At 44.2% G+C, this 27054-nt stretch overlaps 1 protein-coding gene across 1 annotated transcript in view; it reads left to right on the forward strand.

The window, feature by feature from the left end:
• Nucleotides 1-12539: 12539 nt before the first annotated feature.
• The window catches only part of SMIM38 (small integral membrane protein 38), a 43424-nt gene continuing 28909 nt past the window's right edge, over nt 12540-27054 (forward strand). Inside the window, exon 1 of the mRNA XM_078684665.1 lies at nt 12540-12922. The gene's annotated coding sequence lies outside the window, so the exon portion shown is untranslated. The remainder of the gene's footprint in view (nt 12923-27054) is intronic.

Here is a 27054-nt window from a genome sequence, read left to right on the forward strand (position 1 = left end):
TTCTTTAGCAGAGCGCGAAGAGGCTGAACAAACTGAGAATAATTCTGAATAAAACGTGAATAGTATTCAGCAAGACCAAGGAACGATCTAAGGGCGTCTTTGTCCTTTGGAATGACAACATTAGAAATTGCTTTTGTTAAACAAACAATTGGTTTGATACCATGAGCAGAAATACTGTGACCAAGGTAGTCTAATTCTTTAACCATAAATATACATTTTTTAACACCTAAGGTTATCCCAACTTCCTTGAAGCGAGATAAAACCCTCTTTAAAACTCTGAGATGTTCTGCTTTATCTTTCGAATGTATCAGGACATCATCCTGATACGCTTGTACATTAGAAATATCGTGTAAAATTGAGTCCATACATTTTTGGAACACACTGGCAGCAGACGCTAGGCCATAGGGAAGGCGAAGGTACTTAAATGCCCTAAAAGGAGTTATGAACGAGGTAAGTTCAGAAGAGGACTTCGAGAGAGGAATCTGATGGCATGCACTACTGAGGTCCAAAAGTGTAAAGTTTTTTGATTCTGAAATACCCGTTAACAACTCCTGAATTTTGGGCAATGGATGGCAATCCACAATGATATTCTGATTGAGGGAGCGTAAGTCTGCACACAAACGAATGGATGAATCTTTTTTTTTAACAACGACTATAGGACTAACCCATAAAGACGAATCAGCTGGAATAATGATGCCTTCTAAAACCAATTTGTCTAATACTTTCTTAAGTTCATCCCACACATTCAAAGGAATATTCCTTAATTTATGGCATACAGGAATGGCATTCGGTTTAAGCCTGATTTAATGTTCAAAATCTTTAATGTAGCCAACAGATTCTTTGATTCTGGAAATTCAGATATTAAACCATGAATTTCCATGTTATTTTCATCAGCCACATTAAAAATTGAAGTCTCATTGACTTGAACAGGTGGATCTGAACCTGGTACCAATTTCAATCCCATTTTAGCCAGGTCCTGCCATCCCACAATGAATTTGCCATTGATTGCAACATAAACCTTTGTTGTGGTGTACCTACCTAAATATTCAATTTTAGTTATAAAATACCCCAACATATCAATACTATTTCCTTTATTAGCTTTAGGAATAATATCTAGAGGCAACAAAGTCACATTATTACTCCAACGTTCATTAAATAAAACATCGGAGATGATGGTAACTGGTGCCCCAGAATCTGCCATCATGTCCAATTTTATATTATCAACAATGACTTCGCAGGTAGGGTCTTAACATTTTCCTTTCAGAGGAATTATAGCAATAATTCACATCTTCAACATAATTAATGTGAACATCATCAAAAGAGGACTGTAGGGAAGAAATATCAACATTAGAAACATTAGCATGAGAATCTTCAAATGAGGAAAGATTATTAATTCTAACTGTTTTCCTGTTCCTACAAACTATATTGAAGTGACCAGTTTTACTGCAAAAAGTACACTTTTTTCCTAAAGCAGGACAGGTTGTTAAGATGATTTTTTGAGCCACATCTAAAACAGTATGAGTTGACTTTCTTTTGAAAAGGCTTAAATGAAGAATTCTTCTGAAGAACAGCATCAGAAGGCATCTGAATGTCTTTTCCAGGTTGAAGTGTACTCCCATCAGTGATGCATCTTGAGGAAACTATCGACCTTTCAACACTCTTTGCCATTTCTAATACTTCATTTAAGGTTGGGTCGCGACAACTTAATATTCTTTCTTGTATTTTTTTGTGATAACAATTGTACACAAATTGATCTCTGAGGACAGTATCCAGATATGCCCCAAAATTACACTCTGCAGCTAAATTTCTTAAAACAGAGATGAAATCCACAACAGATTCATCTTGTTGTTGTTTCCTTCTCATGAAGTTATAACGTTCCATCATGACGCGGGGCTGTTCTATGAATTTCTTATTTAATCTTAAAATAGCGTCTGTAAAAACATTCCACCCTTCTCCATTACCCGGTGGTGGTTCAGAAATTGGCAGTTCCCAAATGGCTGTACAAAATAGCCAGTTTACTTTTTGCAGAATACTCATCTGCTCCAATTGCCACTAGATAATTTTCAAAGCTCTTTAACAATAATTTCCATGCCTCTTTTGGTTTATCTGGAGTAGGCAGGAAATGATTTAAATAGACGATCTGTTGATTAGTGGCCATAATGAATAAATAGTAAAAGGATTTGGAAACCTTGTAAAAACTTCTTTAAAAAGTAGAGTTCTGCCAGAAAGTGTATATTGTATTAAATAAATTGGTCAAGTGTCTTGTTTTGAAAGCGAAATTGAAGGAAATACCTTTTGAAATGTGGAAGCACTTGCCGTGAAGAAACGAAGAAATCACATTCGGAAACACTCACTGTGAAGCATCACCATGGAAACAGCTTCTGAAGTGAAATCAAGATGGCCACCGGAGCGTGAAAGAGCGTGCTGACGTTGGTGTGAGTCATGAGATTGATGCCGTTATGCGCGTCATGATTGACTCGACGAATCAATAGCTCCGTGTCAAGAAATCAGAAACCATAAAGAAATCCGAGAAAAGGTGAAATCTTGGATCTTAGAAAGCAGGTTTCCGGCTTTAAGATGAAGTGAGGTGCGTCGAGGTTCCGGCGAAGTGCATTTCTCAATGAAGGTATTTGTAGATTTATGTGCAAAAATGGTAAAATGCTGTCAATGAATCCTTGTCGCCAATATGTCGCCAATATGTAAAGATGGAATGAATGGCAAAAGCAGACTTCAAGCTATTAAGAAATAGTTTATTCCATAAAAATGACAGCAAATCCCAGGAGCACGTCTAAGTAAGTCGATGTCTAACAGATGAATGGCTAGAATACAGTTTAACAACTATAGGCAACTTGTACCACGAGCGATGCACTTTTGAAGAGAAACATTCTCTTCAAAAGTCCGCGCCGTGGAATACAGAACATAACAATGAACAACTCAGAGCGCGCCTGAGCGTGCAGTAAAATATAAATAAATAACTTACATGTACTCTACAGCGTGGAAGCGCAAAGAAGCAAAATTATCATATAAGCCCTTCACTGAATGAGATGGGGGTGTCAGTGGCACACACTTTAAGAGAAGTCAGCTCATTCCTGAAATCCAAGGAACAAGAGCAGGGCAACTGAGAGAAACTGAGAACATTAGCAATCGATTCCTGGACTTAAGATTACCCTTCATAAGTATCCCAAATATATTGCGCCAGAATTAATTTTTATTAGATCCAATAAAACATTGTTACAGATAGCTCAGGGCAAAACTCCAATCTAAATTTAGAGATTTCAGCAACGCCCTCAGCTTCAATGTTGTACATAATTTTGATTTTACAAAAGTTTTTGCAAGGTCTATAGGAGATGTCTGGTGAATAATGACATTTTGAAAGCACAGAAAAATCAATTGCAAAATATCGTGGGGCAACTAACAGTACCATATCCGGTAGAGTAAGGTCCTGGGGAGGTATGGGCTACTAGAAAATGGTATAAGCTTCTATCCCCACCAGCCTCCAAAGAAGACGAGTGGCTGAGTGATATCGATTAGGATACTGCCTGATCACACAGGCTAGGGGTACTAACATGGAATATTAATAGATTTAGGCAGTGTCAAATTTTGAAAGTTTTAAGGAGTTAATACACTTACAAGAGATTGTATGTTTGCAAGAAAAGTGGCTGTGCAGCGAAACCCCAATGATTGATGTGTTTGTGCAGATAAATAGGACACCTAAGTGTACTCAGCAGAGACGCCCCTCTGGGGGCTTACTAACTTTCATATCCACCAAAATAGCCAAAAAGTTTGCACCAATAGAAGTAAAATGTAATTGGTTAGTGGCGTGAAGAGTGCAACTTCAGAACCCAGATTTGAGTTATGAATGTATGTTAATAGTAAATGTATAGATTCATGGGCGGGGGAAGGGAGAGTACAGGATTGAAGTGGGAAGATAGAAGGAGGATGTGGACTCCCTGTGTGCAAGCTATAGCAAAGATAGAAGAAAGGAACAGGGTTTGTATGAGTACGTAGGAATGTGGCACTTCCACCGGGTAAACGCCAGTCACTATGTATGTATTTGGATGGTGCATAAAGGAAGGGGTTAACCCCGAGCTCCCCAAATTACAGACCATAGGTCCAATACAAATAGAAAAAGGACTGTGCACACGTCTAGATTATGTCGCAGAATAAGTACTCTGTTTAAAGATCCAACAAACAAATACTAACGATGCAAATACTTTAAGAAACAATAAACTGTTCAGACGTTCCTTTATGTTCTTCTCTAATCTTGAAAGGTTGCCCAGCCAACACGTGCTTCGTCTGGGAAGTAAACCCAAGACTATGTCAAGGTGCCCCACAAGTCTTACCTTTGCTTGTGACGCGATTCCGCAGAGACGACAAGAGCACCCGTCCCTGTACCCACCTAACCCTCGTGGATGTTATGTTATGTTATGTTATGTTAGGGCTATTTGTATTGCGCACGGCTGCTCCAGCGAAGGAGCGTCCCGGCGCACCGACAAGGTGGCGAACACAACACAACAGAAAACAGAAAATATTATTTAAAAATGGGGGTATGGATTTTAACATAACTCAGAGAACAGAAGGGTTTTAGCGGCCTTGCGGAAGGAAAGCAAGTCGCCAAGGGTCCGGAGTTTCAAGGGGAGAGCGTTCCAGAGCGCGGCTGCCCGCACCCTAAAAGAGCGACCCCCCGCCCGACTGAGTTTGAACCGAGGGGCTGCCGCTAGTTCTTGGTCCAACGAACGCAAAGTGCGGCCCGGGATGTAAGAGCACAAAAGTTGGCACAGTAAGGGAGGCGGTAGGCCCTTCAGAATCTTGAAAGATATGCACAGTACTTTAAAATGGATCCGCTGCCTAACGGGTAACCAATGCAAGGCTCGCAAGGTTGGACCGGCCGAGCAAAACCTAGGAAAACCTACGATTGCTCTGGCCGCTGCGTTCTGCACTCTTTGAAGTCGGGTTAGCTCGGCCTGGTTTAACCCTATGAAAAGGGAGCTGGCATAGTCCAGCCGAGCCAAAACCGTTGCTTGTACCACAAGTTGACGGGTTGCGGCATCAAAATATTTAAGGGCAGGTCGCAGATTGCGCAAGATGCCAAAGCAGCACGCCGCCGTCCTTTTAGTGTGACCAACAAAGTTGAGGGAAGGGTCCAGCTGGATGACAATACCCAGCAGGGATGAGATGGACGCAGGGATGGTAGCCAGGGTGTAGGGTTAAAGGAAGGCGTGGAGCTGGCGGGGCGTCCCGGTGTCAGCTGGAAACCAAAGAAGATAGATCAGAGACTGAGCAGACCCAAACAGGAACCACCCCCCACACACACACACAGGACTAGGCACCCCTTGAGGACTCACCGATGCTCCCGGGAAGAAAGGCCTCCAGATGAGAACAGCTCCGGAAGGGAATAGCGAAGAAAAGGCGCTCCTGCGCTTTACTGGTAAGGACTAACTAAAGAAAGCGCTCCTGCGCGTTTCACCCCAGCTAAAACAAAAGGAAGCGCTCCTGCGCGTGTAGCCGAATGCTGGAAGCAGTCTACCTGCGGTATTCCAGAAGTACAGGCAAAGTTGTTTCCCTAGCGCTCCTGCGCAGTGGGAAACCGAAAACAAAACACCCCAAAAACACAATCCAGGTCTGTAAACACCCTCAAGGCGCTCCTGCGCATCAAGGGTTAAACCCAACAAAAAACGGGCACAGTCCTGGGACCCCCCAGGTGAGAAACAAACAAGCGCTCCTGAATGGCGCAGTCTTGAGGCAATGAAAGCGCTCCTGCGCGTCTTGCCTCTTTGAAAGCAGCCGAGGAGCAAAAGGTTGCCATGACAGCCAGTTCTCGGCAGGCAGGAATCAGCCGAGGATCAAAAGGCTGCCGTGAAGCTTTGCAGCGCTCCAGCGCGGCTCGTCAGGTAGGTCTGTAAACAGGACTCCGGTAGGAATCCGAAGCACAGTGCCGGCGGGAAACGCGAGGTTTAAGCGTTTCCCCCGGAAGTGCTTCCGTGCTCCCAGGTCGCCGCCCGGGACTAGACCGGGAACTCTACTTCCGGCCGGAAGTGAGTATCTCGGCTCCCGTGTGTTTGTGCGGAAGTGGCCGGCCACGGCAACGCCGCGAACCGTGACAGACTACATCAGAGCATGAGGCAAAGCAAAGGAGATCTGGGATCTCTCTGCCGGTTGTACTACCGTCCTGGCCGGTTAAGGAGGTAGAAGGGAATACTGTACTTGGGGAATGTTGTTCAGAGAATGTGTACTACGTGATGCACTCTGAACCGGTTATAATTCCGACCCGGTTCATGGCTAATGTTGATCTGCAGGTGAAGCGGACATAAATAGAGTCCGTCACGAGTGCCAGGGGTAGTGTTGAGAAGGAAGCCAGAGGAATGACTCGGCTGACTCAGCGAGTGTGCTGGTCCAACATACGTAGTCACAGCGTCTGGGACGGGAAGCAATGACTGCATTCAGATCACTCAGGATTTATAAAGAGCCGGCAGACACATGACAACCTACGACGGGTCTTTCACCTGGTAGAGAAGGCATCCAAAAATCACTACCGGCGGTCTTGTTAGTGCTAGATGCCGAGAAGTCCTTTGACCAAGTAGACTGGCCCTTTTTATTTCGCACACTGGTGTAGTATGGATTTTGCAACAGATTCACAGCCATGTTAAGGGCCAACTATACCCATCCAAGTGCCTGGTATTAGTCAACGAGGTGAACTTGGATACCTTCATACTAGAAAGAGGGATGTCACCTCTCGCCACTAATATTCGCCCTAAGCATCAAACGCCTAGCAGCAAAAATACGCAAGACAACCAGAATTCGGGGTATACCATTTGGGGCAGAAGAGCACAAAAATCTCTATTTGTGTACAACATGCAGCTTTCGGTAACAGACCCCGTCCGGGCCCAGACGGGCTCAGGGCTGGTCCCCCTGGCCGACCCACGGGAGCCTCATGCAGCCTGTATCAGGTACACGAAGGAGGAACTTATGCTGTGGCGGTCTTCCCATCTTGCCTCATGTAGATTTGCTCATGAGAGGGGACTACCGTTTCTGCCTTGCGGGGCTTGCAACTTAGGTCAGGAAATGGCCAGAGATAATTGTGCGTTATCAATGGCCTTGTTGAACTGTTGGTCCCTCCCTAGTCATGCGACAGAAATCAATTCCCTTATCCTTGACCACAAGTTGGACGCGCTGTTCCTCACAGAGACTTGGATCTCCTCTTGCTCCGGGCCGGATATGGTTAGGGCACTTCCACCGGGCTTCCTCATATTCCATCTAGATAGACCATTGGGGCGGGGAGGCGGAATCGCCATCATTCACAGGGATACATTAACGTGCAAGGCCCAGGACGGTGGGATAAACAATTGCGAGAGCTGTCAGTTCTCTCTACGTTTGTCGCCCACCGCGTCCCTGGCACGCCTTCTCGTTTATCGTCCACCGGGGACTACGGGCAACTTTTCTAATTCCTTTCTTGAAACGGTTGCGCTCCTAGCCTCTTCCACTGCCAACTTTGTGCCATTGGGTAATTTCAACATCCACTTCGACGACCCTCACAACCCCCTGGGAGTTGATCTACAGCATGATCTCAAAGCATTTGAGATCAACTTGGTCAATTCGGGTGCAACGCATGGAAAGGGACACTTGCTCGACCCCATTTTCTCTAACTCAGACCGCCTCCAAGTTCTGCCTGCATTGCCTCTGCCCTGGACAGACCATTTTATGATTCCGGCTCGGTGGCAGTACGATGCCCCAGTGGTATCTACACCTAGGGTATTCACGGTTGAAAGAGCCTGGTCTAGGCTCCCAGTGGATACCTGGGCGGTACACCTGGAGGTGTCCCGCCCCGTTTTCGGGACTGACCCGTTAGTAGTCGATGAGAAGGTAAATGCTTGGCTGACCAACTCACTGGATACCATCCTCCCTAAGAAAAGACGACTTACTAGGGGCAGGAGAGTGGGATCAGCGCCCTGGTATACGCCAGAGCTCAGAATACTGAGGAAGGGCTGCAAGAGGCGGGAGAGGATCTGGAGGAAGGACTGGGGCGAAGAGAGCCGGAGAGAATATCGGGTGGCTCTCGCTGCTTTTAAATCTGCCATCCGGGCAGCGAAATCTGGGTTCTATGAGGAGAGGATAGGCCTCTCTTCCAACTCATCAAAAGAGTCTTTTAAGGTCATCAGAGAACTCTTGAAAACCCCAGAACCTCCGGTCTCGCATGATAACCCACGTGAGAAATGCTTAGAACTAGCCTCTTATTTCAAACTTAAGATTGAAAATATCTTGTCATCTCTCCCTCGGTTAGCCCAGGAGCCATCCTCGGTGGGTAACCTAGGGTCTTGGCCCGGGGTGAGGACAGCAGAGTTGGCCTCCTTTGGACCAGTCACTGTGGACGAAGTTCTCGGGGCTTTGGCTTCCGTGAAGAGTGGCTCCCCGAGAGACCCGGCCCGATGAAATATCTGAAGCAGGTAGCCCCTACCATCGGCGGCCCAGTGACGGATCTTCTAAACTTATCCCTCACTCAAGGTGTGGTGCCCCCCAGTTGGAAAGGAGCGGTAGTCAAGGCCCTCCTGAAGAAGCCCAGCCTAGACCCCGCCGACCGTGCGAACTTTAGGCCCATTTCTTTACTCCCTGGCCTTGGTGGCGGAAAAACTTGTGAATAGGCGCCTATCGGGCTTTCTGGAATCCCACTCCCTACTGGGTGATTCGCAGACTGGTTTCCGCCCCGGTCAGGGGACGGACACCGCCCTGCTGGCAGTCGTGGAGAATGCCAGGAGCATTTTGGATTCAGGGGGATCGGTGCCAGTGATCCTCCTGGACCTCAGTGCGGCATTTGACACCGTAAACCATCAGGTGTTACTCCAGCGACTGTCGGGGGTGGGGGTCTCCGGGACGGCGCTGAAATGGCTCGCGTCCTTTTTAGAAGAGTGCACGTTCGAGGTTTGGGAAGGCCACGAGAAGTCAACATCGTTCCCTCTCCACCAGTGTGGTGTGCCACAGGGCTCATCGTTGAGCCCTACATTGTTCAACATCTATATGGCCCCGCTGGAGAGTGTGGTACTTCCACTGGGAATTAAGATCATCAGCTACGCCGATGATACCCAGTTGGTGGTAGGGCTCCCCCAGTTGGCGAACCAGCCCGATCAGCTGCATGCATGCCTGGTTAAGATCTTTACCTGGATGGGCAACTCAGCCCTTAAACTCAATGGTTCTAAAACCGAACTGATGATGTTGGGGAACTCTTCCCCTTCCCTGCCCCTAAGCAGCTGGCCCAGCTGTCTGTGAGTGCCACCTACCCCTAAACAGGAGATTAAGAGCTTGGGAGTGTGGCTGGAGCAGGACCTTTCCTTTAAGTCACACGCCAAAAAGACCGCAGGCGTGTGCTTTGGCCTGCTCCGATCAGCCCGGAAGATCTTACCCCTCCTCCCGACGGCCACCAGGAGGCTATTAATCCAGGGGCTCATCATCTCCCGGCTGGATTATAGTAACGCGCTGTTCCTGGGGGCGCCAGAATCTACTCTGAACAAACTGCAGCAAGTACAAAATGCCGCTGCCAGGCTTCTGACAGACCTTCCCAGGTGGCAATCAGCTCGTCCGGCGCTGAAGGCGCTTCACTGGCTTCCAGTCAGAGAGAGGGTGAAGTTTAAGGCACTCTGCATGGCCCACAAAATCCTGCAGGGGAAAGGGCCACCCATCCTTCGTGGTATGGTTCAACCCTACAAGGCCCCCCGCGCACTTCGCTCTGACCACCAACATCTCCTGCAAGTCGCGAGAGTAAGAAAGGCCAGGTCTGGTGGTAGAAGATTCTCTGTTAACGTGGCAGCTCTGTGGAATTCCCTGCCGATTGCCTTGCGTTCTGAAACCGGCACTTTACGATTTCGTAAATTTTTAAAGACTTTCCTGTTCCCTGCCTAATGAGTCGTCTCTGTTAGGGCTGCTCTTTCTGGACAAGCGCTGGGATGCCCAAGGGTAACCACGCGCGATATAAAACTAATTAATAATAATAATATTAAGAGTCGTCACTGCCATCAGTGATGGAGGACCTCAGGTGATTTGAGCAGATGGCGGCCCTCCAGGTCAACCTCACAAAAATCATATCTGCTCAATCTCACATTACCACAGAGGGAAATGGAATAATTGGTGGTATCCACCCCCCTTTAAGTGGGATTTTAAGCATAGCTTGTGGGACTGCCTGACTATTAGACCATTCTGGTAAGAAATACTGGCACAAATTAAAGACATCCTGGGATACCCCAAACTGAGAGACTCAGGCTCGACACTGTGAATCCTGAGGTCAGACACTCTTAAATGTTAGAAAGTTGGAGATAGATCCAGCATATGGTTATGCCTGGGAGCATCGAAGATGGCAGTGGCAGCGGCATGGAAACAAGAGGCCGCACCGTCTATGACCTTATGGTATTCATGCCTGTGGCAAGCCATCACTATGGAGCACATGGCAGGCGTTATAACAGACTCCTACAATAACTTTGAGTACATATGGGGACCGCTAGTAGAATACTTATCGAGGGGGCGTGCCCAACACGAACCTGGGCACTTCATCTCTTTCAGATCATTGTCACCTGAATTTCTGTATGTGAGAGGCTGTCGCCCATGGAGGACACCTAATACTGTGCTTAAGATGCTTGTACCTTAATGATTGCTGCACTGTATGTTGAAAAAACAAAAATGTAAATACATTTAAAAAAACTATTGAAAGGTGTAGTGCAGCACTCTTTTATCACATGGATTTTAATGTAGGCACCAAGGCAAGCTTTTGGTACTATTACTTCTGAGAGCTCTGATCACATCCAAAATGGCCGCATACAGGGGTCACAGCCATGACCAGCAGTTTTATGTGATGGCACAACATTACGGTGTCACAGCGGCCCCACTAACATAAAGCAAAGACAGGTCCCTCTAGAATGCGCTGTTTCCAGGGCTTCAACTGTTAATGTGGTAAGGCAATGCACAACTCGTTTTGCTTGTCTTTGCCTCACACTTCAGTTTTTTTCTCTTTTAATTCTGTTCAAAATGGCAAACCAACAGCAGGAATTTCAATGTAGTGTTGTACTCCTTGGTTGCTCGTTTTTTTCTTCTTTTGTGCTTTGCAGTCTTAACAGCCTCCTTCCACAGCTTCAGCAAGAACTGTAATTCGGTGAACTTCACTGGGTTTTTCTTTCTCCAGGGCTACAACTCATTGCCTAAATTGAGGTGTCTTTCTTCCATAAGGAACCCACAGCATGTGGCAAGCTTTGGCTTTTATAGCAACCCTGTTGCAAGTGAACATCTGCTGCTCCCAGCTCACCAGTCCATAATGAATTCCCTTTCATTTGTACAATAACATTCTAAACAATAAAAAACTTTATAACCACATTCAACAAAGTGCATAACATAGGAAAAGGACCCAATGCCACAGCTGCCTTTTCTCAAATGTACTTGTTTGTGTTAAAGCTTTTGTGCATTTAAATCAAAATGTGCATCATTAATAGTGTGCAGAGCAATTAATCTGCATTTGAATTCACATGTCCATAAAGTTATTACATTGAACCTAACTTGCTACGACATGTTAAAGTGTTTTTTTTAGCTTAGGCGTACTTGTCCTCAGGCTTCAACGCCATCTTGCTGAAAATGGTTGCTGTATCATCATCTTTATTCTCTGTTTATATTTCTGCCTAACACTACATGCAATAAAATATGGATTGTTTATTTGTGAATACCTTATTAATTTGGAAGGGCTGAATCAATATTCATGTAGTGGGTTGGTGCTAATATGATAGGGTTATATAAGGATTCATAATGCTATAACATGATTTGTTGAAAATGTAATTTTTTGCTCACATCATGCTGCCTTTATAGCGTCAGTGCTTTCTCATGGAGATATGACGTTGTTTACCATTCTCCTAGGGCGGCTGCCCAATTTCTGACTGATTTTGCAGCACATTTTAGATTTGGTCTATTACTGATTTTCAGTTTTTCTACATTGTACCTAAAAAGGACAGTCTTTCTGACAATGACTCTATGCATTCAAAGATACTATTGCTGCACCAGCATTTAAATATTTATGTTTTGTATTGTTACATTATTCAAAATAATAAACCTTAATTTTTCTCTAAATTCTGCTTTAGAACCACTTTTTGTTTGAGTCCTCTTCTCATTGACAGTATTTTGAAATGCTGTAGGGAACCTTGCATATGGGACACACTGCCTCTTGAGTTGAGGTTAACACCATCCCCAATCCACACAACAGCTGGGCACGCCATTGAGGTGCAGAATTGCTAGTGGTCAATAGCGGCCATATCTGCATCAAATTCCCTTTTTACTACAACTACACATGTTTCTTTAAATGTCCTCTGCTCATTAAAGGACCTCTGATACCTGAAATGCCCTCTGCTTATCCCAAATACCCTTGGTTTTGTGTTTGCCTATACTGTTTGACTCAGATAAGCTTCTTTGTATTCCCACGCTGCTTTTCTAAGAAATGTAAAAGCTATCTACCTGAAGCATGTTTTGTTAGGCAGGGGAGAAAACCTTACTCTACCTGCGCACGTTCACATTTAGTAGAAAAGTGTATGTTAAGGATGGAAAATATCGACTCTCTTAAATCATATTTCTGTGCAATTGTAAAATTGCCCACATTTTGAGCTCAGGCGCTACCTACACTGAGAGAGTCACTCAAGAGGACCAGACTCCGGCTGAATCTGAATAGTATTTTGTTTTGTGGAGTTTGACATTTTTGGTACAAAAGGATCCCGTTGTTAGCTGCTGTCTGTGTTTTCAGCTAACATCCAGAAATACATTTCCGAGTGTGCACTCCAGGACATCTACTTGTGCAGCAGATCTACAAATTCTGTTTCTAAGTTGGACCTAGAAAATTTGTGAGAATGCTCTTATTCAACATAGGATAATGGTCTCAGAGAGGAATCAATGTTTAACTCACTTCTTAAAGAAGGTAAGGTGCTTATTTTGGCATTGATGTATGTTTAATAAGTCTAGGTTTGTCTTAAGTTGTTTTGTGGCTTGAAAATAACAGAACAGTTTCAATCAAACCCAAAAGGCTGTAGTGCCTCAAAAATAGAACTTTGGTAGATTGGGTGGTGATTTTACGAGGGAACACACAGATGTACTTGGGTGGTTGAGGTAGTAAGAAAATATAATAGTGCAGGTGCCTTTAAGCATTTCAGGCGCACAAGTAACACAATTCGTTTTAAAGAGATAATCAAATACGATTGCAGAGTTCAAAGGAGAATGTTTCATTGCAAAGGGAAAAGTAGAGGTCTATGAAACTGCTTCTAAATAACAGAAAAAATAAAAGTAGTGGAACTTAGTTCCCATTGTTTAACATTAACTTTCATTTTTGAGAAACCCTGTGCCATACAACAACCCTGACATCCTTTATTTTTCTGAATTGTGCTGATGTATTTTAAAGTCAAAGGGTCTGATTAAAAACTCGGCGGACGGGTTACTCAGTCACAACGGAGAGGGACATCCCATCAGCCGAAATATAAATCCCATTACATCCTATGGGATTTATATTCCACCAAAATATAAATCCCATTACACCCTATGGGATTTATATTCCGCCAAAATATAAATTCCATTACACCCTATGGGACTTATATTCCGCCAAAATATAAACCCATTACACCCTATGGGATTTATATATGGCGGACAGGAAATCCATCACCGTTCCGATGGGATAACCTGTACGGACAGGTTATCCCACGAGTTCTAAATCAGACTCATATCTTATAAGTAGTGAGTATGCAACAAATATAGCCAGTAACACAGTGTAGTTGTTCTCAAGACTACAGTCTGAAGCATTGCCCACTGACTCCGGAAGAACAGAAACTCAGTGGAGGTGCAAGGGATGCATGGAGTGTTATTATTGGCATTTGTGTAGTTCATTCCTTAACCAGTTTGAGCCATCCTGTGTTTATCTGTTTATGAGGTTCGAGTCAGTTTTTAAGACTTTGTGATATAATTTGCATAGTGTGAGGACAGGTAATAGATTTATGTGTGAAATATAAACCTGTGATAATGCCAGATGGTTGCTGTCTTTATTGAACTTTGTATACATGATATGAAGCTGGAAGCTGGAGAGATGTGGCCAGAAGGCATCATGAATGCTATGACTTCTGTCAAATTTTTATTGGCACATCTGTAATTGATACTGTGCCAAAGTATAGCTGCCTATAAGTTATATGCCATATTTCACACATAGTCCTGTCTTCACCACCTAGGATTGCACATCTTAAGCTGAGGCTTTCAGGAGTCACTGAGATGTGTGCAGGAAAGGTAAGTGTTAGGTGCGAACCCAATTTGCAAAGTAGGCTTTTCCAAATGTTGCCACTTTCTTTTTTATTGAAGTTGCCAATTGTACAACTTAAGAAAGCTTGAGAAGATAAAAAATTGCCAAACAACATATGAAAATTTCTGAAAACGGAGCAATTTTCAGTGGCAAATCGACACAAACCAATTGTTTTGTGCTAGGATTCTCCTGCTAAAAAATGTACATAAAAATCTTGTGCAGAAACTATTTTTGTTGAATTGCCCTGCCATCCCTATGGCTGCTCAACACTCACAGAAGCCTGTGCATGTACATTCATGCATTGACCTCAAATGAAAAAGTCTTGGCAAAGCCAGTATGTACGACATTGGATGTCTTTGTTTTGGTTTTTACAATGATCTTTTTTTTGTAAACTGTTATTGTTGGAGCAGCTGCTGAGCACTCAGCAAAATAAAAACAAATTCGCAAAGTTAGTGGTGCAGCCCGCGCTATGTAAATTGCTGTATTTATTTACTTACTTACTAAAGTCTGTTCCGTTGTATGTCGGAGTCCACTACCCGCCACCCTGGCCCTCCCCCACCCGCCCATCGCCCTAGAGCGCTCGCTCAGCGAGCTGCCACTGGTATACAACTAGTATAATTTCGCTAAATTGCCCATTAACGTACAACCCCCTTCAATTCTCACCAGCTGTTAGAATCAGAAGGTTGTGTATAAAAACATAATGATCATTTACACAAAACATATCAAAAATTGAATGCAAGTATAGGTCTTGCACATTACCTAACTGTTAGACCTGTCAGCCTTAGGGTAGTCTTACTCCCAAACTTCTTACCTTCATCCTCCTTTTTTCCTGATCTCGTTTTTGCTAACTTTACCACTGCTAACCAGTGCTAAAATGCATGTTCTCACTTCTTGACCCATGATAATATTGGCTTATTCACAATTGCATATTTAATTTACTTATAAGTCCCTAGTAAAGTGGCACCACATGTACCCCAGGTCTGTAAAGTTAATGCTACTTGTGGGACTGCAGAATTGATTTTGCCACTCACTTATCTAGTCCTTTAAACATGTCTCAGGCCTGCCATTGCGGAGCCTGTGTGTTTCTCAAACAGCCATTTCGACCAGGCAAAATAAATCATTTGCCAGGCTCAAACCTTCATTTTAAATACATATTTATTTATTTATTTGCGGGTTTATAGAGCGCTTGAATCGACTCCCAGTGGAGTATCTCTGCGCTTAGGAGCCAAGAACAAGGAGAACAGAATGACAACCGCAGAATCTAGATCTGATTACTGAACAGCAGGGTTTTGAGCTGCTTTCTAAATTTTAGATGCTCTGAGCACTGTCTGAGGGACAAAGGGAGTTTGTTCCACAGTGAGGGTCCCGTTATAGATAAGGCTTTACCGCCATGCCTGGCCTTTCTAGCACGGGGTACCACCAGAAGAAGGCGGTCGCTGGATCTGAGAGAACGGGTCAGGATATATGGGGTAAATTTCTTTTCCAGGTAGGCAGGCCCTTGTCCGTTAAGACTTTTATGTATTAAACAGCATATTTTAAACTTCGTTCTCTGCCGGTTTGAGAGCCAATGCAGTTGTTCCAGAAGAGGTTGAGATGCCGTTCTTGGGGGGACATTTAGGACTAAACGGGCCGCCGTGTTCTGGATTACTTGGAGCTTAGCCAGCACACCCTTATTTGCAGAAAGTAGTAGGCCATTGCAATAGTCGATCCGACTTAACACAAGAGCCTGTACCAGAGTTCTCCTGAAAGAATCTGGGAGCAGGGGGAAAACTTTGCGCAACAGGCTAATAGTGTGGAAGCAAGAGCCTATGACAAAGTTGCTGTGTTGTTTCAGCGATAGTTCTTGATCTAGACGTATCCCTAGATTTTTAACGACCTGTTTGGGTTCTGGAACGGCTCCCAGGTCTTGTGGCCACCAGTCAGGAGTCCACAGCATTTTGGCCTCCCCGAACAACATGACTTCTGTTTTGTTAACATTGCACTGGAGGCCATTGGAGGACATCCATTGTGCTACAGCCTTCATGCCTGAGGAGAAGGAGCTTATTACTTCAGTGGAGAGAGTTTTGAAAGGGAAGAGGAGCTGTGTGTCATCCGCGTATGACACTGGGATGAAGCCATACGTGGGCATCACTCTTGCCAGGGGTGCCACGTAGATGTTAAAAAGGATTGAGCTCAAACAGGAGCCCTGTGGCACCCCTTTCGAAATCTCCACCTCCACTGAGCTGTAAGCACCCTCGATGACGCTCTAGGTGCGATTGGATAGGAAGCTCCTTAGCCAGGCGAGGGCTTTGTTCTTTAGTCCAATGTTAGCCAACCGGTCAATTAAGATGGTATGTGACACGGTGTCGAACGCTGCCGGCAGATCTAATAGTACCAGGATTACGGCGTAGCCTTTGTCCTGATACATATGCAGGTCGTCCGTGACTGATAGAAGGGTGGACTCAGTGCTGTGCTTTGGCCTGAACCCTGATTGAGAATAGTCCAGGCCGCCAGCAAGTTCAGTGTAGTTAGACAGATGTTGGTTAACATGTTTTTCGGTCAGTTTCCCTAGGAATGGTGGTAGGGAAATGGGCCTAAGATTGGTTAGTTCGGTCCAAGGTATGGCAGTGTTTTTCCTGATTGGTCTTACCAGGGCTCGTTTCCATTCCCTGGGGACGTCACCTGAAGTTAGTGAAAGATTCACGAGTCTCTGAATCACAGGGCATAATTCTTCAGTAAGAGTGGGCATTATTCTGGCTGGGATTGTGTCGTCCGTGCTTCCACTCTTAATCTGTGTGGATAGCGATGATACCTCCTCGGCAGGGATGGGGGGAAAGAGTCCAGAGTATGTGTAATCTGATTCGGTTCATCATTAATCAGAGGGAGTGATGGGATTGTACTAGTTGCCCTGTTGGAGCTAGTTATTTTCTCGTAAATTGTGTCTATTTTCTTGGTAAAGAACTGGGAAATTTCATCGCATAACTGTTGCGATGTAGATTCAGAGCTTTCACACGCCACTGGTTTTACGAAGGACTGTAAGATTTGGTACAAAACCCTATGGGAATTTCCTGCAGCTGTAATTTGGGACGTGATGTGCATTTTGCGTGCTGTACGAATGGCTTTATGATAAATGGACAGAGAGTTCCAGTAACGGTTCTTATCATCCGCCAGGTGGGACGATCTCCACCTCTTTTCCAGTTTTCTGGCGGCTTGTTTTAGCGTTTTTAAATGTTCTGAGAACCACACTTCTTGTTTGTGGGCTGGTCGGGATTTAAACAGTTTCAGAAGGGCTATGTCATCTATGGCTGCCCTAGTTGCCCTTTCGAATTTCTTTAGATCAATTTCGACGTTCTCTGAGGAAGTGATGGAGGGTTCGACAAACCTCTCTTTAAATGGGATTTTATTGATATTGTGCCATTGTGTTCGTTTATTGGGCAGTGAGATCGGGCCTGAGGGGGTGGGTTTAAAGTGGGGAGTATAGATTCAATAATAAAGTGGTCTGTCCACTTAACTTGTGTTGGAGGCAGGCAAAGGACCGAAGGGGAATTGGATAGGACCAGATCCAGGGTGTGACCTGCCTGGTGAGTTGGCCCGTAATTCCGTTGTGTTAGTCCCAGTAGGGACAAATCAGTCAGTAAAGACTGTGCCTCACAACAATCTTGTAATTAGCTGTGCACATTAAAATCCCCTACTAGTAGAAAATCGCTGTCATCATTTACATATGTAAATGTACATGTATTTATATAGCGCAAATCACCGACCCGGTATCTAAGCGCTTGCTTAGGGCACCCGTCCTGGTATTCCCCTGTGAGATACCCCGGCAGGGTATCCACAAGGTGAAAGCCAGGCATCCCGCCGCGAGGGGCCGTAGTGGAGATTAAGCAAGCTATTGCCCAGAGTCGCAGAGTGTGACCCCGTGAGTTGAGTAGGCACCGGAGCGAGAATTGTCGAGTCTGTGGAATTTTTGAGCCCGAGACCCGCCGAGGCGGGGAACCGCACCCTGGTCCACGGCCAATCTCAGCTTCCGGGTCTGCCACCTCTAACCACTGAGCCACGCTTCTCCACTTATGGGGCAAGTATTTCAATCAGTGTGTTAGAGAAGTTTGTGCACGGTCCAGGAGGGCGATACACCAGCGCTCCCATTCGGCTTTCCTTAGGAGAAGTGGTAATTTTGAAGATCAGTAATTCTAATTCGGGTGTGCTAAGTTCCTCTGATATGGTAATAACAATTCCTTGTTTATGAACAATCGCAATCCCTCCACCTATCTTGGTGGGGCGGTTTAGTCTGACTATTTTGTAGCCCATCGGGATTCCTAAAGTTATAGCGGGAGTCGAATGGGGCTTTAGCCATGTCTCGGTAAGAAAGCACAGATCAGGGTCTCTGGAAGAGATTAGGGGCCAGATGTAGGACACCGAATACGGGTCGGTAACGGCCGATTTTGGCTGTTACCGACCGGTATTTGGTGTTTGACATGTAGGGGGCCTTAGATTTACCGATTCGGTAATTACCGAATCATACAGATTCGGTAAAAATTACCGAATTTTTACCTACATCTGATTTACCGAATCTAGAATACCGAATCGGTAAAATTCGGTATTCTAGAGTCGGTAAATCAGATTTACCTACATCTGGCCCTAGATCCCATACCTTGGCTGTATGTTTTGATAGTGATCTAATATTACAGAGGAGATTCTTGTTCCTCATGGAGGCCTTAACGATGTCACTGCTAACGGGGGTGGGGTGGTGCCTATTAGTGTGACCAATAGGGCTAGCGTCCTCCTTATGGATGTTAAACTGGGTGCGGCAGTGACGGCAGGAAAAAGGCCCCTCTACATAAACGTTTTCCCCGCTTATGCATCCCTGTAACGGTTTATCCCGTAGTTTTAGGAGTACCTGTAGTGAATAGGTAGTCCGCATGGTCGAGCGCAAATCCAGGTTTGCAGATATAGCCCCCATAGCTCCGGCCTCGTCCGGACGCGGACGGGCGCAGACGGGCTGGTGTTTGGCACATCTTCGGCGCGTGCTTAGGCGCCCCCCTGCACGCAACCGCTGCGCGGTTGTGCCGACGAGTGGCTAAATAGCCCTTTGAGCTTGAAGGCTAGAGCGCTAACCGCTCAACTGTCAGGAAGTGTCTGGGCGTGTCTCTCTGGCTCTTACCTGTCCCGCCCTCCGCTCAACGGTATTGGATACCAAGTCGGACTGGGGCGGGCAGGCTGCAACACTGAGCACAGACTTCCTAAATGAGCCCTAATACCCCTGGCAGCTCCGTGATTGAGCGTAAGTGCACAGAGAGTGAGTGTTTTAAAATTATTAGTCAATTCCAACACTACGTAAGTGATTTAAAAATTCGTAATCAATTTTTAATAGCGTGACATTTAAGTTTTAAAATGAGATCCACAAAACCAACAGAGTGTTCTGCTCTGCAAATGTTTACCTGGCGCCAAGCGGGGTCGGGAGACACTGCCACTGTCTACCTTAACCGCCCTATGTCACCCGTAGCTTAAGCCCTGGATAGCCCAGAGGGCAGGGTGCAATGTAGGACATGTACTTTTAAGTTTTACCTGCCCTGCGAGTAAAAACATGTAAATTCATGTTTCACTACCCATAGGATAAAATTGGAGTTGCATAATTACATTTTATAAGTGTCATTTTCAAATGGGGAGAGACAACCAGTACATATTTGGTGTCTCTGGAATCACTATTCAAAATCTTATCTTTGGGTAAAGTTGGACTATAAATTGCAATTCTGAAAATGCCACTCTTAGAAAGTTTGCATTTTTTTTATCTTAGTCATTTAAAGGCTGTAGCCTGTCTCAGGTCACATGATTGGGTTTAGATTTCAATTGAGCTTTGCGTATTCCACCTAGATAACCACACATGATAGGGAGTTTGGGTAGGCCTGGATGGGCCATCACTATCAGTATGGGAGGAAGGAGCTGGGCACAACCACACTCACACCCGAATAGGCTGTGTCCTGCCTCAACATAAAGTGCTGCATGCCCACTGTTCACCTGGAGCCAGGGTATGGAAGGCAGGATGCCCAAGCACTTCAAAATGTTTCTTCCCACTCCGAAGGCACAACTGAATATGAATACTGGATTACAGACACCAACTCTTCAAGACACTTCTGGAACTGTAGATACTCTGCCTGGAAGATGGACTACTGAGCTGCTACAAGCCTTGCCACTCTGCTGGATTAACCCTTGCTGGACTTCTGCTGAGCTGCCTGCTGCCCCCTTGCCTGATTGAAAAGGGCTGTATCCACATCTCTGGTACCCAGAACCCAAAGTGACTCAAAGGGCTTTTTGGCTGACCCCATTATCTGAAGACTCAAGGACACAACTAATGCCCCTTAAAATAATTGCATATGAGAATGTGGTGTAGAGGGATGTAGTGAACCTTGAAAGAATGTGAAGTACAATATTTCCAGGTCAGAACGTGAGGCACTCTCATTTTGAACTTAAAAAAAAGAACGTGAGGCACTCAAGACACTCAAGGACAATAGGGACATCATAATAAAGTCGGCTGACAAAGGGGGTGCATTAGTTGTAGAAAACACCAATGACTATAATACTACGATCAATATACAACTGAAAGATAGAAAAAGCTACACTAAACTTAATGCAGACCCCAGAAACAAGATTACCATTTTTATCAAGATAGTGACTCATATGGGATTGGAGGAGGGATTCCTTACTGAATTAGAACATGACTGTTTAAACAAAAAACAACCCAGACTGCCCACAATATACACTCTCCCTAAAGCCCACAAAATACTTGGAGAGACCATCCAGGCGCCCAATAGTCTTAGGATTTGGCTCCATACTGGTACCAATATGCAAATATGTGGACTTTTTCTCGAAACCTAAAGCTGAGCCCACAAGAGCATACCTGAGAGACACAATGGAGACTATCAGACTGGTAGATAAACTCGCCTTCAATCCAGAAGAACAATTACTGTTAACCAAGGACGTTACATCCCTATACACCAACATTCCCCGAGGCCAGTTTTGAATGTCATTAGGCGGGGGTTTGGATAAGAGGTATCAAACAGTACTGGTTCTCACTGACTTCATTGCGGAGCTACTGGAAATCGCTATGATGAAGAATTAATTATTTTTCCAAGCGGATTATTTCCTTCAAACTAAGGGAGCACATTGGGGGCAAATTTAGCGATACTCTCTATATGGACAACTATGAAAATATTGATCTTTAATGATGATAATCCATACCAGGGCAATATTGCTCTTTGGAGACAGTATATTGATGATGTCCTTTTGATTTGGACAAGGAACGAAACAGACCTCAGGCATTTCCATCAGTGGTTTAATGAGAGATCCCAAGAGACCAAGTTCACTATTCAATATAGTTCCACCAGTATAGATTTCCTTGACATTTCCATTAAGGCCGAGAAGGGTGAACTTTACACCACTCTATTTAGGAAATGTAGTGAGAAAAACACCCTCCTACGTTACACAAGCCACCATCCTAGAAATTTGAGGAATAATTTGCCTTATGGGTAATTCCTCAGACCTCAAAGGAATTGCTCACATAAAGCGGATTACTTTAGGGAGTCAGAGAACCTACGAATCCGACTGGCAGAGAGGGGTTACCCAAAAATCTTACTTCAGAAGGCCCAGGAGAGGGCTTGGTTTAAGACAAGGGAAATCCTGCTTGAACCCAAACAATAGGCGGGTGAGACACGGAATAGGTTGATATGTGTGACGACCTACTGCACTTGGAGTGATGAGATAAGATAGGTTATTAACAGGTACTGGGCATTAGTGGCAGATGAGATTGACACCAATGCATTTGTTCAGGAAAGGTAAGTACATTAGAGATGATGTAGTGAGTTCCTACGTAGAAGGCCCTCCTACACCACCCATACTTTCACAGGAATTTACCTCAGGTCACTGGCCACTGGCCATTGTAAATGTGGGAGTTGCAAGGCATGTGATTTGACGGATGGAGACAAAAACATTCAACCACAACAAACCTATTCACAATGACAGGACACACAAACTGTAATAGTGTCGATGTGGTATATGTTATGGTATATTCTTGTGGATTTTTGTAGATTGGCCAGAACCAATAAAAAATAAAAGTATGCATACTTCAACACTGTAGTAGCATCGGGTGCAAGGTTCAAGGGGCGCATATGTTGGAACACTTCCATACTCACCTGGCTGAAGTCTGAGATGGATAGTGCTAGAAAACATCTCTCTGGGCCCAAGGAGTGGTAGTTTGGTTGACATTCTCAATTTGCGAGAATGCAAATGGATGCACATCCTAGGCACTATGACCCAAGGGTTGCATGAGTATGAAGAGATTACATGGCAGGTGTCGCTATTGATAATGGCTGACATAATGATCACACATTGTGACCATCACAGCTACAGCAATCGGACACTGTTTTTTATGAACTGAGATGTTTGAACTAGGTAAATGTAAGGGTAATTATGGGTTGTGACAATCACACCTTGTATCAACAATGTGATCTATATTACCTTGCGACAATATAAGACATCGTAATTAATCAAGTTACATTTTGAATTCCTAAGGGGTGGTTTTACTTAGAGTACATTTTTAACAACAATGATATTTTGTTCCAAACAGTTGTATTTCTGTCTAATCTTAACAACAATGAACAATTGGCGTCCCTATTTTATTTCTTCCAAACAAGAATGACATTGGGACCCATGAACTGTACTTTATTTGTTGCTTGCTATTACATAACATTAACAGCCTGATTCATGAAGCTAAATTGCACTCGCAAAGGGCAAGATTCTCAGACTCTTGCCTTTTGCGAGTGCAATTTTGGCATTTGGGATTCACAATCCCAAATGCAAAAATCGCTAATGAAGAATTAGCTAACATGCGAGGATTAGCATTTAAGGAATCTCTATTAGAGATTCCTTAAATGCTATTCATGACACTTTCAAAAATTGCGAGTTTGCAAATTTGGGCCGCTATTTACCGAGAGGTCAGACCTCTCGGTAAATAGCAAAAACTTAGAAAAATGCTTTTAAAAGCATTTTTCTAAGTTGCATGTTGCACACACACATGTCCTTTGGACATGTGTGTGCGCAACACCTGTTCAAATGTGCATTTTAGGGGTGCTACAGGGTGTCCTTTGGACACCCCTGGCACCCTTAAAATCGCTATCTAATTTGCGAGTAGTAAATTGCTACTCGCAAATAAGGGATACTCCCCATTCATTCCTATGGGCCTTTTGGCCCATAGGAATGAATGGGGAGTTATTCCTTTTTTTGCGAGTAGCAAATTTCTACTCGCAAATAGAGAACATGTAGGAATCGCTATTTATTTAGCAATTCCTACATGAATACCGTTTTGCGTGTCCTCAATAGCGAGTCGCTATGATTCGCTATTAGGGCCACGCAAAACGGCCCGTACATGAATCAGGCTGTATATGACTTACTAATAACTAATAATAACGCAGCATAACTAATAGATCAGCAATTGGTAAATGCTACCACATAGATAGGAACTGAATAAAACATTAGACCAGTCCCTAAGTGTGGATTAAGTTGTTCTTTGTCAAATTCAAGGATCAATAATAAAAAGTCCTTGTATCATTAGACCTGGACAGAAGCAGAAGGATAATGCTCCCTGTTTGACGTGCCCGTGCCTACAAGCTCGGCTCATCCACTGCTGTGTGCTACGCAGTGACGTATCTTTCGAATTCGATGCAGCATGTAGTGACTGCATCCATCACGTGCCCAGACGTTTGAGCTCAAGCTGTTCTGTCAGTACAGTAGGCCCATCACTAGCTTATGCAGCGCAGTGATGCATCGTTGGGTGCAGCATGCAGCGACTGCATCCATGACGTGTGGCCAGCCGCGTGCACGCTGACTTCACTGAATTGGATTTAAGACACGCGATATGGGCGGTCCCTTCTTCCCCTTATTTAAATACCATTGAGTAGGTTTTAATGCAAGCATACACTTCTTTTTCTTTTAGAGTCTGCACCTTGAATAAACTGGACGACTCTGTGTTTAATTGCTATTATGACAAGTTAATAAGTCAATGAAGCCCTTCACAACAGGGGGATTAATAGCACTGGTATGCAGTCGTTGTTACCGCCACTGTTTTTACCTATTATTTATTAGACATTTGTGGTATTGCTTTCAGCTCAATGACATACTGGATCCATTCAGACTAATATAAAGGGACCTTGTCTATAGATGAGGAGCAGGTTAGCTTTCACATCTGATATAAAAAAAAAATTAATCTTTATTTACCATTTTAAAATATCTTATTTTAAAATGGTAAATAAAGTTTTAAAAAAAAATGATTTGATATCAGATGTGAAAGCCAACCTGTTTTCACATCTGTTACTTGGCGCAGCAAAATAACAATACAAGGAGTGATAATGTTTCGTTCATACCTCATTCTGTGCGAGCATACAGGTAAAGAGCAGATGACCAATAACATTTACACTAGGGAAGAAATTTGATAAACAGTACCATGAATTAAGTAATCTTCACTCATCCCTGAATGTACAATATGATAGCGTAGGAATTTGAACCCATTCCGGTAGGGACTATCCCATCATGTGGTTGTGAGGAAGCAGCTTGGCTCTCTTCAAGCAAATCATTTTCCAATGGACGCCATATCTTTCTAGGTCTGACCTTCGGGGGAAGCATGGTAGCAAATGAGTCATCATTGGTGTTACAATATATAAGACTGTGCATCCAAGCTTTAGCTGGTGTAGTCGTTTTGCTGCCCCATCGTAATGCCAATTCTCGTTTGGCTAACCCCAATGCTATAGCAACAAATCTACGGACTTTTTTCAGAATGTTCCGAACATAACCCATTAGCGCCACCTCAGGTCTAGGGACAAGCTCAAGGGCAACCATTTTCGACAATATTGCATGCACTGACTTCCAATAATCGCACAGTTTAATACACGTCCAGGTCATGTGTGCAAAATCTGCTTGGTGTGTACCTCATTTTGGACATGCGTGTGGTCGTGTGGGATCAATGGCGTGGATCTTAGCAGGTGACACATACACCCGCCATAGAAATTTAAAATGGAAAAATGTGTGCCTGCTGTTCATAGATACTTCTTTAGTCTGGGTGCAACAAAAGGACCAAAAACGTGATCAATTTTGTGGCCTAAGTCATGTACCCAGGTCTTGCGTATTTTAGAGTCGCTACTTGGGATTAGTGCCATAGTGGCTCTATACAATTTGGATATGAGATGAGCACCATCTGGATCGGCAATCACAAGGGTCAGGTGGGAAGGGGGTTGGCTCAAGTGGAAATTCTGGGATCTGTGCCCGAAGAATGCTGTGTATTCTCCTAAGGATAAAATGGTCCATAAAGGAGGCTACACTAAAACGATCCTCCTCCGTGCTTGAGAAGGCAAGGCCACCCGGGAACATATCCCCAGGTATTACCAACAAGTAAGTATTACGTATCCGTTGTACTAGCTTCTCTGCTGTGATGAGTATCCTATTACTATTAATTGCTGGGAGATTAGACGCATATAATGTGCGAAGACCATCAATCTTAGCCAACTTCAACCACGCCCAGCTAGTAGTAGAGACTGTCTGTATGTCATGTGAAATCCTCTCGGAAGAATCATCCTGAGTGGAGCAGGGAGAACTAAATCGGCTTCCGGTCTGGAATAGGGTATTTTGGCGTCTGGATGGTACCAAGAGTGTGCAAAACTGCACTGCGATACCAAATTATAAATGTGAAAGTTAAGGACTCCCAAACCACCCGCTCATATGGGAGGGCCAAAGTATCCCAACTTATCCTAGCTCTGTTACCTCCCCACACCAATCTAATCAGATGGCACCGTATTGTGTGAAAAAAAATGTTGGGGAGGGGGTTGGGAACATTGTAAAATAAATGCAGAAATTTGAGAAGTACTACCATTTTAATGAGGGCCGCTCTGCCGGCTAGTGAGAGGGGCAACTTTATCCAATGCTCAACTTGTTGTTCTGTAGTATTTAGCACGGGCCATAATTCAACAATATAATCTGCTCTATATCTCTGTGTAGCTGTATACCCAGATATTTAGTTGAGTCCTCACACCACGCCAAGGGGAAGGGGCATTCTCACTTAGTAGTAGCTGACGTCAGTGGGAATATTTCCAATTTGCTCTAATTAATACCCAATCTCGACAAGCCCCCGAAGCGGATAACCTCCCTAATTAGCGGCTCCAGATTCTCTTGAGGGTGACGCACATACAAGGCAACATCATCAGCATATAAGGAAATAAGCACCTGGCCTGTGTTAAATTGCAGTCCACTGTGCAGATGTTTTTCCTGAAAATGAAGAACAAGTGGGTCTAAAGCTATCACTACAAAGTGACGACAATGGACAGCCCTGCCTGGTGCAGCGGGACAGCATTACACTGTACCTATGCATTATGGATTATGGATGTAAAATGTACTAAACCAAAAATCAGGTAGTCATGATTATTATCTGGTTGTAAATCATTGTACTATATCTCTTTTGTCTTTTGTCACTTATGCAGAAGCACGTTTTCTAGCACTTGCTATTTAACTTTTGGAGCAACCATTGTAAATAAAAAGTAGATTATGTGTATATGTTTAAATGTTATAACAATTTTGAGTTAATTTCAATTGTACTTGATGCTTTTTTTGTGTAGAGGTGTTTGGTACACTCATCTTGTCTGGTAATATGTCATTCTGTGACTTCTGAACTGGGGTTTTTTGACTATCTTATTGGAATCCAGATGAGCAAGTAGTGGTGCCATATCTGCACACCCTCCATTAGAACCAATTTTAGCTTATCA

Source organism: Lissotriton helveticus, chromosome 3_2 (assembly GCF_964261635.1).
Source record: "Lissotriton helveticus chromosome 3_2, aLisHel1.1, whole genome shotgun sequence".
Classification (NCBI taxonomy): domain Eukaryota; kingdom Metazoa; phylum Chordata; class Amphibia; order Caudata; family Salamandridae; genus Lissotriton; species Lissotriton helveticus.